This window comes from Bos taurus, chromosome 16, assembly GCF_002263795.3.
Source record: "Bos taurus isolate L1 Dominette 01449 registration number 42190680 breed Hereford chromosome 16, ARS-UCD2.0, whole genome shotgun sequence".
Classification (NCBI taxonomy): Eukaryota; Metazoa; Chordata; class Mammalia; order Artiodactyla; family Bovidae; genus Bos; species Bos taurus.
In genome coordinates, this window is record NC_037343.1 from 12,929,313 (window position 1) to 12,948,424 (window position 19,112).

The window sequence follows — 19,112 nt, forward strand, 5'->3', positions numbered from 1 at the left end:
GAAATGAAGGGGGTAGATAGAGGGCATGTTTACTTTTGCAGTTTTAGCAATACGATTTAACATACTTAGTGCCTTTGTTACACGGGCTTTTTTAAACTAAACACACACACTCATAAGCACTGTGTATTATCTCCTCATGTCTCTTCCTAATTTTGCAACTCATTCTTTATTCCACCATCTCTGCCCTTTTCAGCATTTCTCTGATATTTTTTGGTGGTGGCTGTCCTAAGTTTCCTACATATATCCTAGCATAAATTAGACATCACTTCATAAATTAGACATCACTTGTTCTCTTTATTTTATAAAGTTTCTCAGAACTTTATAAAGAGAAAAGCCAGGGTTAGGTGACCTTTCATGATGCAATCATAAAAGTAGGTTATACTCATTGTTATGTGAAGGAATGTAAGTTCTTCCCAGCATAGACCAATACTTCTATTCTTGAAATGGAAGGAAAGTTGGTAGAGATAACTTCATAAATTGTGTTTTTTTCTGGACCACAAAACTATATATTCACTATTTATTATCTGTACTTTAAATATTATAAGCTGAACCTTAGAAAACAAGGTTTTTCATATGACTGCATAAGTAGGGGGGTTTCCCTGGTGGCTCAGATGGTAAAGAATCTGCCTGCAGTGTGGGAGACCCAGATTCGATCTCTGGGTCAGGAAGATCCCCTGGAGAAGGGAAAGACAATGAACTCCAGTATTCTTGCCTGGAGAATCCCATGGGCAGAGGAGCCTGGCGGGCTATCGTCCTTGGAGTTACAGAGTCAGACACAGCCGAGTGACTAACACACAACACACACACACAAGTAGTAAACTTCTTAAATTAATAACCACTGGATCTTAGATTGAAGCTCACATCTCTCTCAGTCTTAATCTGTTTTCCACCACACTTCTGATGAGAAGTTCTGTTTTAACATGGAGCCTAGATTAGCAAAGGGCATGCAGACTCAAAGATATATACAGGAAGTCCATCTTTTTATATCCAGCATGCGTTTAGGGAGCCATATGTTAAAGTAGTTCACTCTTTCCAAAAGACTAATGGTATAATTTTGAGTTATATTTAAGCCATACAATATGTTTTATTTTACTTTTTTACAAGCTTTTTATTTTGACATAATTATAGATTCTCAGGAAATTGTAAAGATAAGACAGAGGGGAACCATATGTATACCCTCCACTCAGTCTTTCCCAGTGCTTGTGTCATACAAAATCTCAGCACCGTGTCAGAACCAGAAAACTGACATTTGTACATGTGTGTTTATTTCTGTCATTCGCTACATCTAGGTTCATGCAACCACCATTGCAATAGAGATACAGAACCTCAGTGACCTCCCCATTCTTCTCGTTTGCAGTCATCCCTCTGCCTCATCTCTAACCCCTGGGAATTAATAGGCTGTTTTCATCTCTCTTGTCTTTTGATCTTATTATATTATCATACATGTATGAAATCGATTATTATGTGACCTTTGTAGACTGGTTGTTTTTACTTAGAAAACGTCCTTGAGATCCACCCAAGTTGTTTTGTAACCCAAGTTGTTCCATTTTATTGGTGAATAGCGTTCCATAGTATGGATGTAGCACTGTTTGCTTAACCATTCACCCACTGAGGAACATATTAATTGTTTAGAGTGGTTGGTCTATGATAAATAAAACTATTATGAACATTCGTGTGGATGTAAGTCCTCTAGAGGAGGAAAAGACAACCCAGTTAGCCACTAAACAACAGCAACAAAGTTTTCATTTATTTGAAATAAATGCTGAGGATTGCAATTGCTGGGTCATAGGATAAGTACATATGTGTATATATGTGTGTATATATGTATATGTGCATGGGGTCACAAAGAGTCGGACACAACTGAGCGACTTCACTTTGACTTTTCACTTTCCTGCATTGGAGAAGGAAATGGCAACTCACTCCAGTGTTCTTGCCTGGAGAATCCCAGGGATAGGGGAGCCTGGTGGGCTGCTGTCTATGGGGTCACACAGAGTCGGACACGACTGAAGTGACTTAGCAACAGCAGCAGCTAAGTTGCTTCAGTCATATCCAAATCTTTGCGACCCTACGGACTGTAGTCCTCCAGGCTCCTCTGTCCATGGGATTTTCCAGGCAAGAATATTGGAGTGGGATGCTGTTTCCTCCTCCAGGGAATCTTCCCAACCCAGGGATCAAACATGCGTCTCTAACATCTCCTGCACTGGCAGGTGGGTTCTTTACCACTAGCGCCACCTGAGAAGCCCATACATATGTATACATCTAAATATATATGTGTGTAAAAAAAAATAGCCAAAATGTTTTCAGATAGCTGTGTATATACATGTATATATACATATGTATTCATTTACATATAGGTATATACATAAATCAGAGAAGGCAATGGCACCCCACTCCAGCACTCTTGCCTGGAAAATCTCATGGACTGAGAAGCCTGGTGGGCTGCAGTCCATGGGGTTGCAGAGTCAGACACGACTAAGCGACATCCCTTTCACTTTTCACTTTCCTGCATTGGAGAAGGAAATGGCAACCCACTCCAGTGTTCTTGCCTGGAGAGTCCCAGGGACGGGGGAGCCTGGTGGGCTGCCGTCTATGGGGTCACACAGAGTCGGACACGACTGAAGCGACTTAGTAGCAGCAGCATATACATAAATATATGTTTAAAAATAACCAAAGTATTTTAAGATAGCTTTTATTTTCCTTGTTTGCTTTAGTTTTGTCACTATTTTTAATTTTATCTCTTCTAATAGGCATGTAATGATAACTCATTATTGGTCTTAATTTTAATTCTCTAATAGCTAATAATATTGTGCATATTTTCACGTGCTTATCTACAATCTGTATATCCTTTTCAGTGAAGTACCTCTTCATATGTTTTGCCCATTTCATAATCGGACCTCTATTTATTTTTTAAAACTATTGAATTTTGATAACTATATATATCAGAGTTTTGATAAATATATATATATATATCAGATATGTAGCTTCCAAATAGTCTTTCTTAGTAGTATGTCATCCTCTTACAGGGTCTTTCACAGAGCAACATTTTTGATTTTAGGAGTCCAACTTATTAATTGTTTTTTCTTTTATGGATATGCTTTTGAGGCTGTTTCTGAGACTCCCCCTCCCAAGTCCTAGGTTTTAAACATTTTCTCCTATTCTAAACAATTTAGAGTTTTATGTTTTATGTTTAATTCTATGATCCATTTAGAGTTCATGTTTATATAAGGTGGAAATTTAGATGCTGCATTTCTTTTGTATGGAGATTTTTTTTTTTTTGACCGATGGCTATATTACTGATAATTTGAGTGGGATAGAATTTAGGTTTAAAACCATTTTCCCTTGTAATTTTGATAGTATTGGTGGTCAATCCTCCCCCATGCAACATTGCTGATGACTGATACCATATGATTCTCATCTCTTTATATTTTTTTGTTGCTGGTTTCATGAAATAGTTTAATACTTTTACTTAGTGTGGTTCTATTTCATTCACGTAATAAACTGGACACATGATCATTTCAATATAGAGCTTTATGTTCTTTAGATCTGAAAGTTTTTCCTTCATTATTTTCCAGTAAGTTCTTCTCTTAAGGTTTATTTTCTTTTTCTGAATCTTCAATTTACCAAGTAGATTGTGAACATCTTGAGGTTTATATTTATATTTTTGGTCTTTTTCAGCCATTGTGAACCTTTAGTCTAAGATTCTGCTTCATCTGCTCTGATGCATGATCTTTTTTTCTTCTTTATAGCATTTTAACTTTTTCAAATTAAACATATCTTTTTTACTCAAGACTCTTCTCCAAATATCTTTTTTATTTTGGATATATAGAGTATTTATTCTTTTAATATTACTTCACAATGGTATTCCTTCTCTTGAAGGAGAAGCAATAAATATATTTGCAATGTTACTTTTTAAACAAAAAAGTAGAAATAATTGTATATCCATTTTTTAAAGTCCCTAGTAAATATTTTTCATTATCTCATAATGAAAATTATTTTTCATTATTTCTTTATTTCATAGTTTTCATTATTTCCTATAGCATTATAATTTTCTAGCCTATGCGTCTAATGATTTCATGGAATTTAATGATTACCCTGGGGCTTCCATGGTGGCTCAGTGGTAAAGAATCTGCCTGCCAATACAGGCTAAACAAGTTTGATCCCTGGGTCAGGAAGATCCCCTGGAGAAGATAATGGCAACCCCCTCCAGTATTCTTGCCTGGGAAATTACAGTCTATGGGGTCACAAAAAAGTCAGACAAAATTTAGCAACTAAGCAACAATGATTAACCTATCAGTTTAATCATTTCAGGTATTAAGTACCTGGGCTTAATTTTTAACCATTACTCTCACTATGCCACTTATTAGGTATTTAGGTATGTCTGATTCTCTGAACAGTATATATTAGCATACAAAAAAAGTGGACCATTATCTACACCAGATGTACAAGTATCAACTCAATGGATTAAAGACTTACACACATCCTAAAATTATAAAACTAACAGAAAAACAAAAAGAAAAGCTTTTTGACATTGGTATTGGCAATGTTTTCTTGGATATGACACCAAAAGCACAGGCAGTAAAAGAAAAAATAGACAAATGGAATTGCATGAAATGAAAAAGCTTCTGGACAGCAGAGAAAACAATTAATAGAATTAAAAGGCAAACTACAGGATAGGAGAAAGTAGTTACAATTCATATATCTAATAAAGGGTTAATGAAGTTAATATGCAAAATATATTACAAACTCATATGGAGACTTCCCTGGCAGTCCAGTGGTCAAGACTCTGAGCTGCCATTGAAGGGGGCTTAGGTTTGATCTCTGGTCCAAGAACTAAGGCCCCACATATCATGTGACATAGTCAAAATAAATAAGTAAATAAAACTCATACCACTCAATAATGGATAAAGTAACCTGATCTAAAACATGAGCAAAGGACATGAATTGACATTTCTTAAAGGAAGACATATAAATGGTCAGCAGGTAAACGCATGGGTGCTCAACATCGCTAATCAACAGGGAAATGAAAATCAAAAGTACAGTGACTCTCACCTCACATCTGTTAGGATAGCTATTATAAAACCCAAAAGAGAACAAGTGCTGATGAGGATGTGAAGGAAGTGATTATTTCCCATTGTCTACCTATATCAAAACACAAAGTTATATGTTTTAACTGTATAAAGTTGTCATTTGTTTATAACTCTATAAGGCTGAAAAAACAGTTTAAACACATCTACATTTATTTAAAATAATACAATTTTTATCAGATTACCTATAGCTCTTTGACCCAGGAGCAAGGGAGAAAGTAAATGGTGAAGAGTTTGCACCGCTACATGCAGTCAGATTAAACAACAATGCAGAACTCCTATTTACCCCGGGTTCCATATTCTCTGCTTTAAGTGGCCTTGGTGGCATGGCTGAACTGTGTACATCCAGTTATAGCTAACTGTATTTGTTATTACTTTATATGGATGTAGGAATCAGTACAATCTCCTGGACTTCCTTGGTAGCTCAGTCAGTAAAGAATCTGCCTGCAATTCAGGGGGCCCAGGTTTGATCCCTGGGTTGGGAAGATCCCCTGGAGAAGGAAGTGGCAACCCATTCCAGTATTCTTGCCTGGGAAATCCCATGAGCTACAGGCCATTGGGTTATAAGATTTGGACATGATTTAGGGAGTAAACCACCACCACATATATATTTCCATGCCTGCATGCTCAGTCATGTCTGACTCTTTGCAACCCCGTGGACTGTAGCCCACCATGCTTCTCTGTCCATGGGAATTGCCAAGCAAGGATACTGGATTGGGTTTACATGTCCTTCTCCAAGGGAGCTTGCTGACTCTGGGATTGAACCTGTATCTCCTGCATTGGCAGGCAAATTCTTTACCACTAAGCCACCTGGGAAGCCTATATATATGTGTGTGTGTGTGTGTGTACATATATATACATATATTCACATACATATAAATCAATACAATCTGCTATGTTATAACCACCTAATTAATTACCAAAATCAGTCTCATTGCCACATTGCCAATTGTTGCATACCTCCTTGCTGATTATCCCTCAAACTCATCAAATCCAATGTGTCAAAAAATGAATTTCTCACATTCCATCTTCTATCATTGATTCTTCAGTTTTTGCTTATGACCATTACTGTGCCCTCAGTCTCTCATTTGTAAACGTTATAGTTGGTATTGTTGATGTTATTAATGTAAATTAATATGGGCTTCTCAGGTGGCACTAGTGGTAAAGAACCCACTTGCCTATGCAGGAGACTTGAGATGCAGTTTGAATCCCTGAGTTGGGAAGATTCCGTGGAGAAGGGAATGGCAACCCACTCCAGTATTCTTGCCTGGAGTATCCCATGGACAGAGAAGCCTGGCAGGCTTACAATCCATTGGGTTCAGAGTCAGACACAATTGAACCAAGTTAGCATGCATACATGCATGAAGATAGTGTATTATCAGGTCATGTCATTTAGATATCACTCACATATGTATATAGCTCACAAGTCATGTATATGTATCACAGCGAACTGTGGAAAATTCTTAGAGGTTGGAATACCAGACCACCTTCCTGCCTCCTGAGAAATGTGTATGTAGGTCAAGAAGCAACAGTTACAACCAGGCATGGAACAACAAACTGGTTTAAAATTGGGAAACAAGTACGTCAAGGCTGTATATTGCCACCCTGTTTATTTAACTTATATACAGAGTACATCATGTGAAATGCCGGGCTGGATGAATCAGGATGGAATCAAGATTGCTGGGAGAAATATCAATAACCTCAGATATGCAGATGATACCACCCTTATGGCAGAAAGTGAAGAACTAAAGAGCCTCTTGATGAAAGTGAAAGAGGAGAGTGAAAAGGCTGACTTAAAACTCAACATTCAGAAAAGTAAGATCATGGCATCTGGTCCCATCACTTCTTGGCCTATAGATGGGAAACTATGGAAACAGTGAAAGACTTTATTTTCTTGGGCTCAAAAATCACTGCAAAGGTGACTGAAGCCATGAAACTGAGAGACATTTGCTCCTTGGAAGAAAATCTATGACCAACCTAGACAGCATATTAAAAAGCAGAGACATTACTCTGCTGACAAAGGTCCATCTAGTCAAACTTCTACATTTTCCACTAGTCATATATGGATGTGAGAGTTGGAACATTAAGAAGGTTGAACGCTGAAGAACTGATGCTTTTGAACTGTGGTGTTGGAGAAGACTCTTGAGAGTCCCTTGAACTGCAAGGAGATCAAACCAGTTAATCCTGTAGGAAATCAGTATTTTCTGAATATTCATTGGAAGAACTGATGCTGAAGCTGAAACTCCAGTACTTTGGCCACCTGATGTGAGGAGCCAGCTCATTGGAAAAGACCCTGATGCTGGGGAAAATAGAAGGCAGGAAGAGAAGGGGATGACAGAAGAAGAGATGGTTGGATGGAATCACTGCTGGACATGAGTTTGAGCAAGCTCCAGGAGACGGTGAAGGACAGGGAAGCCTGGTGTGCTGCAGTCCATGGGGTTGCAAAGAGTCGGACATGGCTGAGTGACTGAACAACAAGAATGACACAAATCAACCAGCATTACCCAAATATCCAACTAAACTAACACATTTGTCTTCAAACTATGCTGTCTCCAGATTCTTTTTTCTCTCCAACTCATCTCAAATATCTTAGAAGAGTCTTACTGAAAACAGATGTAATCTCATTAGTTTCTGTCCTAGGACCTTATATGTCTGTTTCTTCCTAAATTTTATGTAAACTTCTTTGGATGACTTTCAGCATCTTCCGCATCTGGTTTCAGTCTGATTTTCTAGATTTTCTTCCAGAGTGTGTTGTTTCAAGTAGATTGGATGTTAGGAAAACTGTCTTTTTCCCACTTTAATTTACTCATTGTGTAACTTTGTTCATACTTTGACCCCCCTCTGGAATTGCTTAAACTGCACCATCTTTAAATTTTTAAATTCTGAATTTTGACCATAAGTCAAAGTTTGACTTACACACTTTCTTCTTTCTGATCCACAGAACTGGAAGCTATTGTGTTCCTCTGAACTTTCATAGCCTCTGCAAAATGTCTAATCACTTCTAACTAGGGAACTTTTAATGTCTCTCCTTCTAGATCTTTATTTTTAACCTGTAAAGTTTGTTTTTTATTCATCTTTGAATTTCTTCTCAGAACTTAGCATACTACTTGATACATAACAATACAATTGTTTACCATGTAATATTAATAGCATTAAATGTAAAAGTATAATTCAATAGAATATATAACTTGAGCGTTTTTATTCCTCTCTCAACAGCTGGGGAGACTTCCATAGCAACATGGCTTTAATTTTGCCATGGATGTATCTGCAAGATGGAATTCATCATTAAGTAGAATAGTGCTGTTGAAATAAATAAGCTCCTATATCTATTCCTGCTCATAATGTGAAAAGGCAAAGGAAATGTCTATCCTGAATATGTAGATTTTTGGAGTTTGGGGCAAGATTCAATGTTTGAACTGTTTCCTGTCTCTACTGACCACCTTTCCTCATTTGTATTATAGCCTCAGGCAACAAGATTATAGCACAAAGATTTGGCTACAGTTTTACATTAATTGCATGACACACCTCATTTGATAAACATCCCTCTGCTTTATAGAGTCTATGAATTGCCTAAAAATTTTAATTCCTCAGAAATGTTTTCTTCACAGCAGAGTAACAGGTGGCAAGACAGTTTAATTTTTCTTATATAAAAGCTGCAGTTTGCATAGATACCTTTTTTCCCCTTAACAATAGCCAGCAGATAAATTACAAGACATTTCCACTTTCCACTCTTTTCAGAAATAGACACCTCAGAGTCAGAAGCAGTCAAAATGTTGCTTTGATAAGCAGGAGACCTGGTTAATTTCAGGGTAATGGCCTTGAGAGGCAAAAGTAACAATGGAGTAATACATAGCCATAGCTTGTTTTCTTCATGAAGCTGACATATATCCAAAGGGAAAAAGAGGCTTGGTAATTGGATTTTGTGCTCACACTAATGGGATCAGTCCTGTATATTTTACTTGCCCATTACTTTTTTCACTGAATTTAATGAAGTGCTATCATTTATTTCCAATTCGACCTAAAGATATGAAGCCACTGACAAATGGAAAATTTGTTAATATTAAATTTGTGATTTATTGTATCATGTAACTTTTACTTGTGTAATTCTAATTGGGATGAACTCCTCTGATTCTTTTTGTTTAAAAGGAGACAAAAATGGCTCATGGGATTATTGCAATAATTGGTCTATTTGAAATTATATAAAATTGCATAATGTTTTAAAAATAAATTTAATCATATTTATAATGTGAAATATGAGATCCTATTAATATCAAACTTTAATATTTCCATATCAATAGATTTCTTGAGCATAGTACCCAGTGTCTGCAAATTATTTCATGATTTATTTAATTAATCCTCTGTTAAAGTTTGTGTTTTTTCTCCTTTTTCACTATTTAAGATAATTCTGTGATGAACCTTGTCATGTGGACATATTTTACACATATGTCGTTGTATCAGTGTAAGTTCCTAGAAATGAGATTTCTACATCAAATTCTATGCACAATTTATATTTTGATACTTAATGTCAAACTTCCCATTAGAAACATTTTACCAATTTGCATTTGCACAAAGAGCATTTCCCCAAAATTTATCTATGACTTTTTATTATTTTTAACAAAAGCTTTGCCATTCTGATTTTAAAAAGCAATGAAATGCCATAGCACATATAATGGCCTCTTTTGTTAAAACTCTTACGTGCAACTTTTAAATATGTTTGATTCAGAAAAAATATATGGAGACAAATTACTAAGGGAACTTACTAAGCCCTTACAAGTAATAAAACCAACTTTTTTCAGGTAATTGGTAAGCATCTGTGTTTAAAATTGTTTCCAATTCTTTTACCTCCAGGTTTATAAATGGAGTTCATAATATGAAATAATATAATATGTATATAGTGTATAACATGAAATTAGTGTTAATTTCAATTGATTTGCATTATTGTGTATATGTTTCACAGTATTAATTTCAACAGACATGAATCATTGTGTATCATTAATTTTTTAAAATTGAGGGTATTATATTTTATTTTGCATATAAGATATGGTCACATTGCCAATTACTTGGATTTTACTCATACAAGTGAAGACAACCTTCTTGGTTAATTTTGTTTGATTGGCCAGTACAACAAAAATAATCATATAAATACAACATATATTTTTTTACTTATGAAATTACTTCTAATAGTTATCTCAAAGTTAACATTTGAGATAAAAGCTGTATTTTTAAAGTGTGAAAATTGATTCACTTAGTTCATAAAGCTGACTACCTGGAGTGTTAAAATTGGAGCCCAAGTTTGTCCAAAAATTTTAGAGGAGTCTAATTTGGCCTCTTCCTTTCTCCTTCCAGGCCAATAATCCTGACGATAACACCACTGTTTAGCTCTTTGTTGTGTATTTTAAAATAACTTTTGTTTCGTCAAGTGATGCAAGATAAAAAGGAGTGTCATTTTAAAGTAATTCCTAGCATTTTTCTAATCTGGTCTCACAAAGTCTATCCAGGTTTGTCTGTCCCTGTACAAAACATTCTTTATTCTTTGTACTATAGAGTTGTAATAAATGGGATATATACCATTTGGTGATGGTTTAGTCAGAAGGCGTGTCTGACTCTTTGTGACCCCATGAACTGTAGCCCCCCAGGCTCCTCTGTCTGTGGGATTTCTGAGGCAAGAATACTGGAGTGGGTTGCCATTTCCTCTAACAAGGAATATTCCTCACCCAGGAACTGAACCTGGGTTTCCTGCATTTTAGATAGTCTCCTGTATTGCAGGTAGATTCTTTACTGACTGAGCCACCAGGGAAGTCCCATATACATTTTAGTATTAATTATTCACCATAGACTAGTCATGTTTTATTTCTACAATAATTATGTTACAATCTTTCATATAGAATATTACTTTTTCATAAGAAAACCTAAAAAGATCCATGTTCTCCCTACAACATCTGCCCTTAGTTGTTTGTCTTGTTCACTCACTCAGTCATGTCCAACTCTTTGCAACCCCATGGACTGCAGCAGACAGGCTTCTGTGTCCTTCACTATCTCCCAGAGTTTGCTCAAGCTCATGTCCATCCAACCATGTCATCTTCTGTCATCCCCTTCTCCTCCTGCCTTCAGCCTTTCCCAACATCAGGGTCTTTTCAAATGAGTCAGCTCTTCACATCAGGTGGCCAAAGTATTGGAGCATCAGCTTCAACAGCAGTCCTTCTAGTAAACATTTAGGGTTGATTTCCTTTAGGATTGACTGGTTTGATCTCCTTGCGGTTTAAAGAACTCTCAAGAGTCTTCTCCAACACCACAGTTCTGAAGCATCAATTCTTTGGTGCTGTGCATTCTTTATGGTACAACTCTTATATCCATATATGACTACTGGAAGAACCATAGCTTTGACTAGACGGACCTTTGCTGGCAAAGTCATGTCTCTGCTTTTTAATATGCTGTTTAGGTTTGTCATAGCTTTTCTTCTAAGGGGCAAGCATTTTTTAATTTCATGGCTGCAGTCACTGTCAACAGTGATTTTGGAGCCCAAGAAAATAAACCTGTCACTGTTTCCATTTTTTCCCCATCTTTTTGCCATGAAGTGATGGGATCAGATGCCATGATCTTAGTATTTGGAAGTTCTCGCACTGTTGCAAAAGTTCTAAGCCCCACAACAGACTTTCCAACCTGGGGCTCTGGCAAAGGCACTGAGAATCCCCAGGGAATCTGACTTTGAAGGTCAGGGGGATTTGATTTTAGAACTTCCACAGGACTGGGGAAGCAGAGACTCTTGAAGGGTACAAACAAAACCTTTTGAGCACCAGGACCCAGGAAAAAGGAGCAGTGACTCCGTATAAGAGACTGAGTCAGACTTGCCTGTGAATGTTTGGGAGACTCTGGTGGAGGCGTGGGTCAACAGTGGTCTCTGTCTTCAGTTAATCAAAGCAAAATTCTTGTTATTACAAGGCAATGTAAAACTAAAATAATAAGATATACAAGGTAGAACACCTTCATTCACACACACAGTGCAACTTAAATACAGCAGGGGCAAATTTCATCCCTATTATCACAGTTTTTTTAAAGATTTTATTTTGTTTTTTATAGTTTTATTTATTTAGGCTGTGCTGGGTTTTCATTCCTGAACTGGCTTTTTCTGGTTGTAGCGGGCTGAGGCTACGCTCTAGTGGAGGCCTCTCTTGTTTTGGAGTACAGGCTCTGGGCGTGCAGGCTTCTGTGGATATGACACACGGGCTCAGTAGTGGTGAGGCATGGGCTCTAAGGCACAGGCTGAATGGTTGTGGCATGTTTGCTGCACAGAAAGTGGGGTCTTCCTGGCCCAGGGATTGAACCCCTGTCTCCTGCACTGGCAGGAAGATTCTCCACCACTGAGCCACCAGGGAAGCCCTTAAGAATTTTTTTGTTTGTTTAAGAGTTTTAGGTTCACAGCAAAACTGAGAGGAAGTTACAGGGATTTCCCACATACCCTGTGCCCTACACATGCATAGCATCTCCAGTTATCAACATCCGCCACCAGAATGAAAATGGAAAAATCTGCATCAATGAAGCATAAGCAGCCAAAGTGCAGAGTTTACCTTAGGGTTCATTACTAGTACTGCATATTCTATAGGTTTGGACAAATGTATAATGACATCTCTCCATTATTGTGGTATCATACAGTATTTTCAATGCCTTAAATTTTTTTCTGTGCTCTGCCTATTCATGGCTCACCCACGCAAATGGTGGTAGCCAGTGATCTTTTCACTATCTCCATAGTTTAGTCTTTTGCAGAATGTATTCTTTTACTTTAGTTAAGTTCAGTCACTCAGTCGTGTCCAACTCTGAGACTCCGTGGACTGCAGCACACCAGCCTTTCCTGTCCATCACCAACCCCCAGAGCTTTTTCAAACCCATGTCCATCAAGTCAGTGATGCTATCCAACCATCTCTTCTTCTGTCACCCCCTACACCTCATGTCTTCTATCTTTCCCAGTATCAGGGCCTTTTCCAATGAGTCAGGTCCTAGCATCAGGTGGCTAAAGAATTGGAGTTTCAGCTTCAGCATCAGTCCTCCCAGAATTGACTGGTTGGATCTGCTTGCAGTGCAAGGGACTCTCAAGAGTCTTTTCCAACACCACAGTTCAAAAGCATCATTTCTTTGGCGCTCAACTTTCTTTACAGTCCAACTCTCACATCCATACATGACTATTGGAAAAACCATAGCTTTGACTAGATGGACCTTTGTCGGTAAAGTAACATCTCTGCGTTTTAATATGTTGTCTAGGTTGGTCATAACTTTTCTTCCCAGGATCATGTGTGTTTTAATTTCATGGCTGCAGTCACTCTCCACAGTGTTTTTGAAGCCCAAGAAAATAAAGTCTTTCACTGTTTCCATTGTTCCCCAACTATATGCCATGAAGTGATGGGACCTGATGCCAAGATCTTAGTTTTCTGAATGTTGAGTTTTAAGCCAACTTTTCAACTCTCCTCTTTCACCCTTGTCAAGAGGCTTTTTAGTTCCTCTTCACTTTCTGCCATAAGGGTGGTATCATCTGAATATCTGAGGTTATTGATATTTCTCCCTAAATTTTTGATTCCAGCTTGTGCTTCATTCAGCCTGGCATTTTGTATGATGTACTCTGCTTATAAGTTAAATAAGCAGGGTGACAATTTACAGCTATGACATAATTCTTTCCCAGTTTGGAACCAGTTTGTTGTTTCAAGTCAGGTTCTACCTGTTGCTTCTGACCTGCATACAGGTTTCTTAGGAGGCAGGTAAGGTGGTCTGGTATTCCCATCTCTTGAAGAAATTTCCACTGTTTGTTGTGATCCATACAGTCAAAGGCTTTATGAAGCAGGTCAATGAAGCAGAAGCAAAAGTGTCCTCCATGTCTTCTTGTGGCTCGATGGCTCATTTCTGTTTAGTCCTAATAATATTTCATTGTTCAAATGTATTCGTGCATCTACTGAAGGACATCAGAGTCACTTCTAGGTTTTGGCGATTATGAAGAAAGTCGATATAAACGCCATGTGCAGGGTTTTGTGGGAGTAGGATTTTAACTTCCTTGGGTAAATGCCAAGGAGCCTAAGTGCTGCACTTTATGGTAAGGGTATGTTCAGTTTTACAAGAAACCACCAGAATGTCTTTCAAAATGCTGCTCCCGTTTGCATTTCCACTGACAATGAATTGGTGTTCCTGCGGCTCCACATCCTTGCCAGCATTTGTTGTCAGTGTTCTGGATTTTTGCCAGATATTAGGAGAGGTATGTAGTGGTTTCTTGTTTTAATTTGCATGCCTCTGATATCATGTGGTATGGAACATCATTTCATATGCTTATTTGCCATCTGTATATCTTCTTTGGTAAGATATTTGTTGAAATCTTTTGCTATTTTATTAGATTGTTTAATTATTGATTTTTTGAGAGTTTTTTTGTACATTTTGGGTAACAGTCCTTTTATCAGAATTGTATTTTGCAAATATTTTCTCCCAGTTTGTGACTTGTTACTTGTCTGCCTATTCTCTTGGGAAATGATTTTTCATAGCTTAAGAAATCTCACTTTCCCAGTCTATTCTTAGAAACATCAGTTTCCAATTATTTCAATATAGCTTCTGAATTATAGCCTGAGTCTAAGACTTTTGTTGGAATGGTTTAGATTTTATAGGCTTGCGTTTCACGAGATTTGATATCACTTATTTTTCAACATGAAAGTTAAAAGAGATAAGTAGTTTTTAATAAATGTAGATGAAGCCAGTCTATTTTTCCATGAGTGGAGATACTTAACAGTTAAAATTTTGTAAATATATATCCTTGTGTGAATACTTTTGTTTTTTTTTGTGTTCCAATTTCCAAGTGCAGCATAATCATTATTTCCATTTTTCCAGTGTGAAATTCATATCCAGGTGAAATACTATTCCAAAGGGAACAGTATATCATGTTATTGACTTTTAGTTCAATTTCACAACCAGTGCAACATGAAATCACTGTTAAGTGAAATTATTAATGCCTTATCCTTTTGTGAAATAGATATCTTTCAGGAAAAAACCTAAGCAAGGGGAAAATTATACCAAATGGAGACCAGTATCAAACTGAAGTGAAAATTCTCCCAGGGAGAAAATTATTTAAGTGGAATAATTGTAAAATTATTCTTGTGGAGTTTGTCATCCTCCTAGGGCTTTACAAACTTCATTTTTACCTAAATATAACTGAATATAGTTGGTCGCAAAACATATTGATCTTTTAATATTAAAGAAAACTCTCTAATGCTGATTTTTTTGATATTATGACTCTAGAGAAATACACGTGTCTGTGGAAAAAATAATGTTTGTGTATGTATCATTTCTATCTCTAGCTATGTATTTGCTTTTCTTTGTCACTTGTGGTATTTCTCAGGAACAAATAATGAAATAGGCTACAAACACTGACTTGAGGTGAAATGGGTTTTGACAGTCAGTTTTTCCATACAAGCTACTTTTTAGATATAAATTCTGTATCGTAAATCTAATAAATAATTATGATCACTGCGCTGTGCATATCTAAAGCTTAGTACCTGACTTTTTTCTGTCCTAAATGTGCATTCTGTTTGCATTATCTCAATAACTATTTGAATAATATTCAGTCAATTCATCCATGCCACTTTAAGGCTGATGTTCAAATCTTCCTTTGCAGAGCTCAAAAACCTTCTTCTCAGCTTCTTATCTTTTTATCTCCACTGAAAACTTCCCCAAACCCGCCAGCATGTTCATGTTTATCTCTTGGCCATCTAGCTAAATGGCTCTTTCTTTTGTAATTCCTCTTTCAGTCAGTTTTTCTGTCATTTACTCTGTGACCTGAGCAGAAGCAATCCAGGAGTCATTTTTGACACTTTCCTCTCTCATAGCACATCCTGTGTAGTTTATTACTGACCCTTCAATTGTCAATTCATGTTCTCTTTGCTTTCACTAATCTAGTGTAGCTCTTGGGTGATGTACCTACATATTCACCTGGAGTGCCCCCTCGCCTTCCTAAAGGCCACACTCCATGATGCAGCATGATTCATCTTCCTGAAAAGTAAACTTGTGATCATGTTGGTGTCTGACCAGACGTCATGCAAATGAATGCAGTTTCCTTCACAGCCAACCTTTATGTGAATGCAGAGGGGAAGCTGCCTCTACAAGGTTAAAGGAGGAGTGACTGACATTTCTTCACCTCAAACTTCTCCCTTTGCAGAAGCATCATGCTGCTGCTGCTGCTGCTGCTAAGTCGCTTCAGTCGTGTCCGACTCTCTGCGACCCCATAGACGGCAGCCCACCAGGCTCGCCCGTCCCTGGGATTCTCCAGGCAAGAACACTGGAGTGGGTTGCCATTTCCTTCTCCAATGCATGAAAGTGAAAGGTGAAAGTGAAGTCGCTCAGTCGTATCTGACTCTTAGCGACCCCATGGACTGCTGCCTACGAGGCTCCTCCATCCATGGGACTTTCCAGGCAAGAGTATTGGAGTGGGGTGCCATTGCCTTCTCTGGCAGAAGCATCATACTAACTGGAATTTCCATCTTCCTCTTTATTTGGGTTCCTACATTGAAATCTCATTTTAAAACCCAATCTTGGTTTTTGAAATACACCACTTATTTTGTACTAGTTTTATTTTTACAGAGAAGTGGCAAAGCTAATGCAGAGTTCATATAGATGCCTCACCTATTCCACCCTCCTCCCTTAAATTCTTAGAGATGGGAATACCAGACCACCTGACCTGCCTCCTGAGAAATCTGTATGCAGATCAAGAAGCAATAGTTAGAACTGGACATGGAACAACAGACTGGTTCCAAATCGGGAAAGGAGTTTATCAAAGCTGTATATTGCCACCCTACTTATTTAACTTATATGCAGAGTACATCATGAGAAACGCTGGGCTGAATGAAGCACAAGCTGGAATCAAGATTGTCGGGAAAAATATCAGTAACCTCAGATATGCAGATGACACAACCCTTATGGCAGAAAGTGAAGAAGAACTAAAAAGCCTCTTGATGAAAGTGAAAGAGGAGAGTGAAAAAGTTGGCTTAAAACTCAACATTCAGAAAACTAAGATCATGGCATCTAATCCCATCACTTCATGGCAAATAGATGGGGAAGTAAGGGAAACGGGCAGATTTTATTTTTGGGGGACTCCAAAATCACTGCAGATGGTGACAGCAGCCATGAAATTAAAAGACACATGATCCTTGGAAGAAAAGCTATGACCAACCTAGACAACATATTAAAAAGCAGAGACATTACTTTTTCTAGTAATGTCTAGTCCGTCTAGTCAAAGCTTTTGGTTTTTTCAGTAGTCTTGTATAGATGTGAGCGTTGGATCATAAAGAAAGCTGAGTGCTGAAGAAATGATGCTTTTGAACTGTGGTGTTGGAGAAGACTCTTGAGAGCACCTTGGATTGCAAGGTGATCCAACCAGTCCATCCTAAAGGAAATCAATCCTAATATTCATTGGAAAGATTGATGCTGAAGCTGAAACTCCACTACTTTGGCCACTTGATGCGAAGAACTGACTCATTTGAAAAGCCCCTGATGCTGGGGAAGATTGAAGGTGGGAGGAAAACGGGATGACAGAGGATGAGACAGTTGGATGCCATCACCGACTCAATGGACATGAGTTTGAGTAAGCTCTGGGAGTTCATGATGGACAGGGAGGTCTGGTGTGCTGCAGTCCATGGAGTCACAAAGAGTCAGACACGACTGAGCAACTGAACTGAATTGTATGTATGTTCATCAAAACTGAGAAACCAGCATGGGCACATTACTGTGAAGTAAACTCTAAGACTTAATCAGATTTCATCTAATTTCCCACTGATTTCCTTCTTCTGTTCCAGGACCCATTCCAGAATGCACAGTGCCTTTCGACAGCATTGATTTTGATAGAGACAATTAATTGCCGTTTTTGAAAACATATAAAGAATTTTTTATTAGACAAATAAGCCAATAGAGGACAACAGTCTGCAAAATTTGGAGGGAGCACTTTGGGGTGTCTGAGAGGTCTGCTCTCGTGTGGGACCCCAGGTGACATGGGTATGTATGGCATTGGGACAGACCCTGGGAAACCAGGGGACACCCTGAGGACACTTGATTTAGGGATTCAGAGTGGAGGGCGGCGAATAAAAGAACAAAATGAATCATTGTACACAAGCATTTCCATTCCTAATTTGTGTAGGAATAATATTTGTTGATAGATAATGATCAAACCATTATGAGTCCAAACCCAGAATGAGAAAATATTTGAAGAAAACATTAAAAGCATATGTACCATGAGCTAGAACTGCAGATCTGCAGATTTCTTAAGAGATCCTTTGTGTAGCGTCTAAAGGAGATACCAGTTTGAAGATGGGAAAATATATCCTGAGTAACTAGTTTGTTACCATCTGTCATGATGGGCTTTTCTTCAGCTGCTACAAAAGTGATGATTGGCCTTAGGTATTTGAATGTCATATTTCTATATTCAAACGAATCTTCTCAGGTTCTCAAGGGGACAGACAGAACTTCCTGGCTGACTCATCTACCTTGGAAGCTGAGGGGCATGTCTGTGTGTTTGTCAGCCTCCCTGGAAGCGTCAGCTGTGGCCCCTGCAAGGGGCAGGATATTAGATTAACTGTTCCACTTCTCATTTCCTGGGAACATATTGTGTAGTTCCAAGGACATGATAAGAAAAATCCTGCATTGAAGTCTTTTTTAAAAATGAGGCATTACAGAAGATTTACCTGCTATAAACTGCATGGGTAGGGGAAGAGTTTGTGGGTGTAGGTTTGTGTTCTGGTTGTTCTAGTCTATGGAGTTAGATTTTCCATTTTAAGATAGTATAATGTGCTATTGAAAATGAAGGGTTTGTTCAAGTACTGAAAATGAAAAACATTCAAAAAGCACATTATTCTCAGATCAGAGTTCTAAACTATATTTATATATATACTATACTGTACTATATCTTATTACTATATTAATGTGAAACTTTTGATTTACTAATTGTGCAGCTTTATAGTACATATTTCAGTTTTATCATGTGTTTATTATATATGAATATGTAAATAATTAATAAACAAG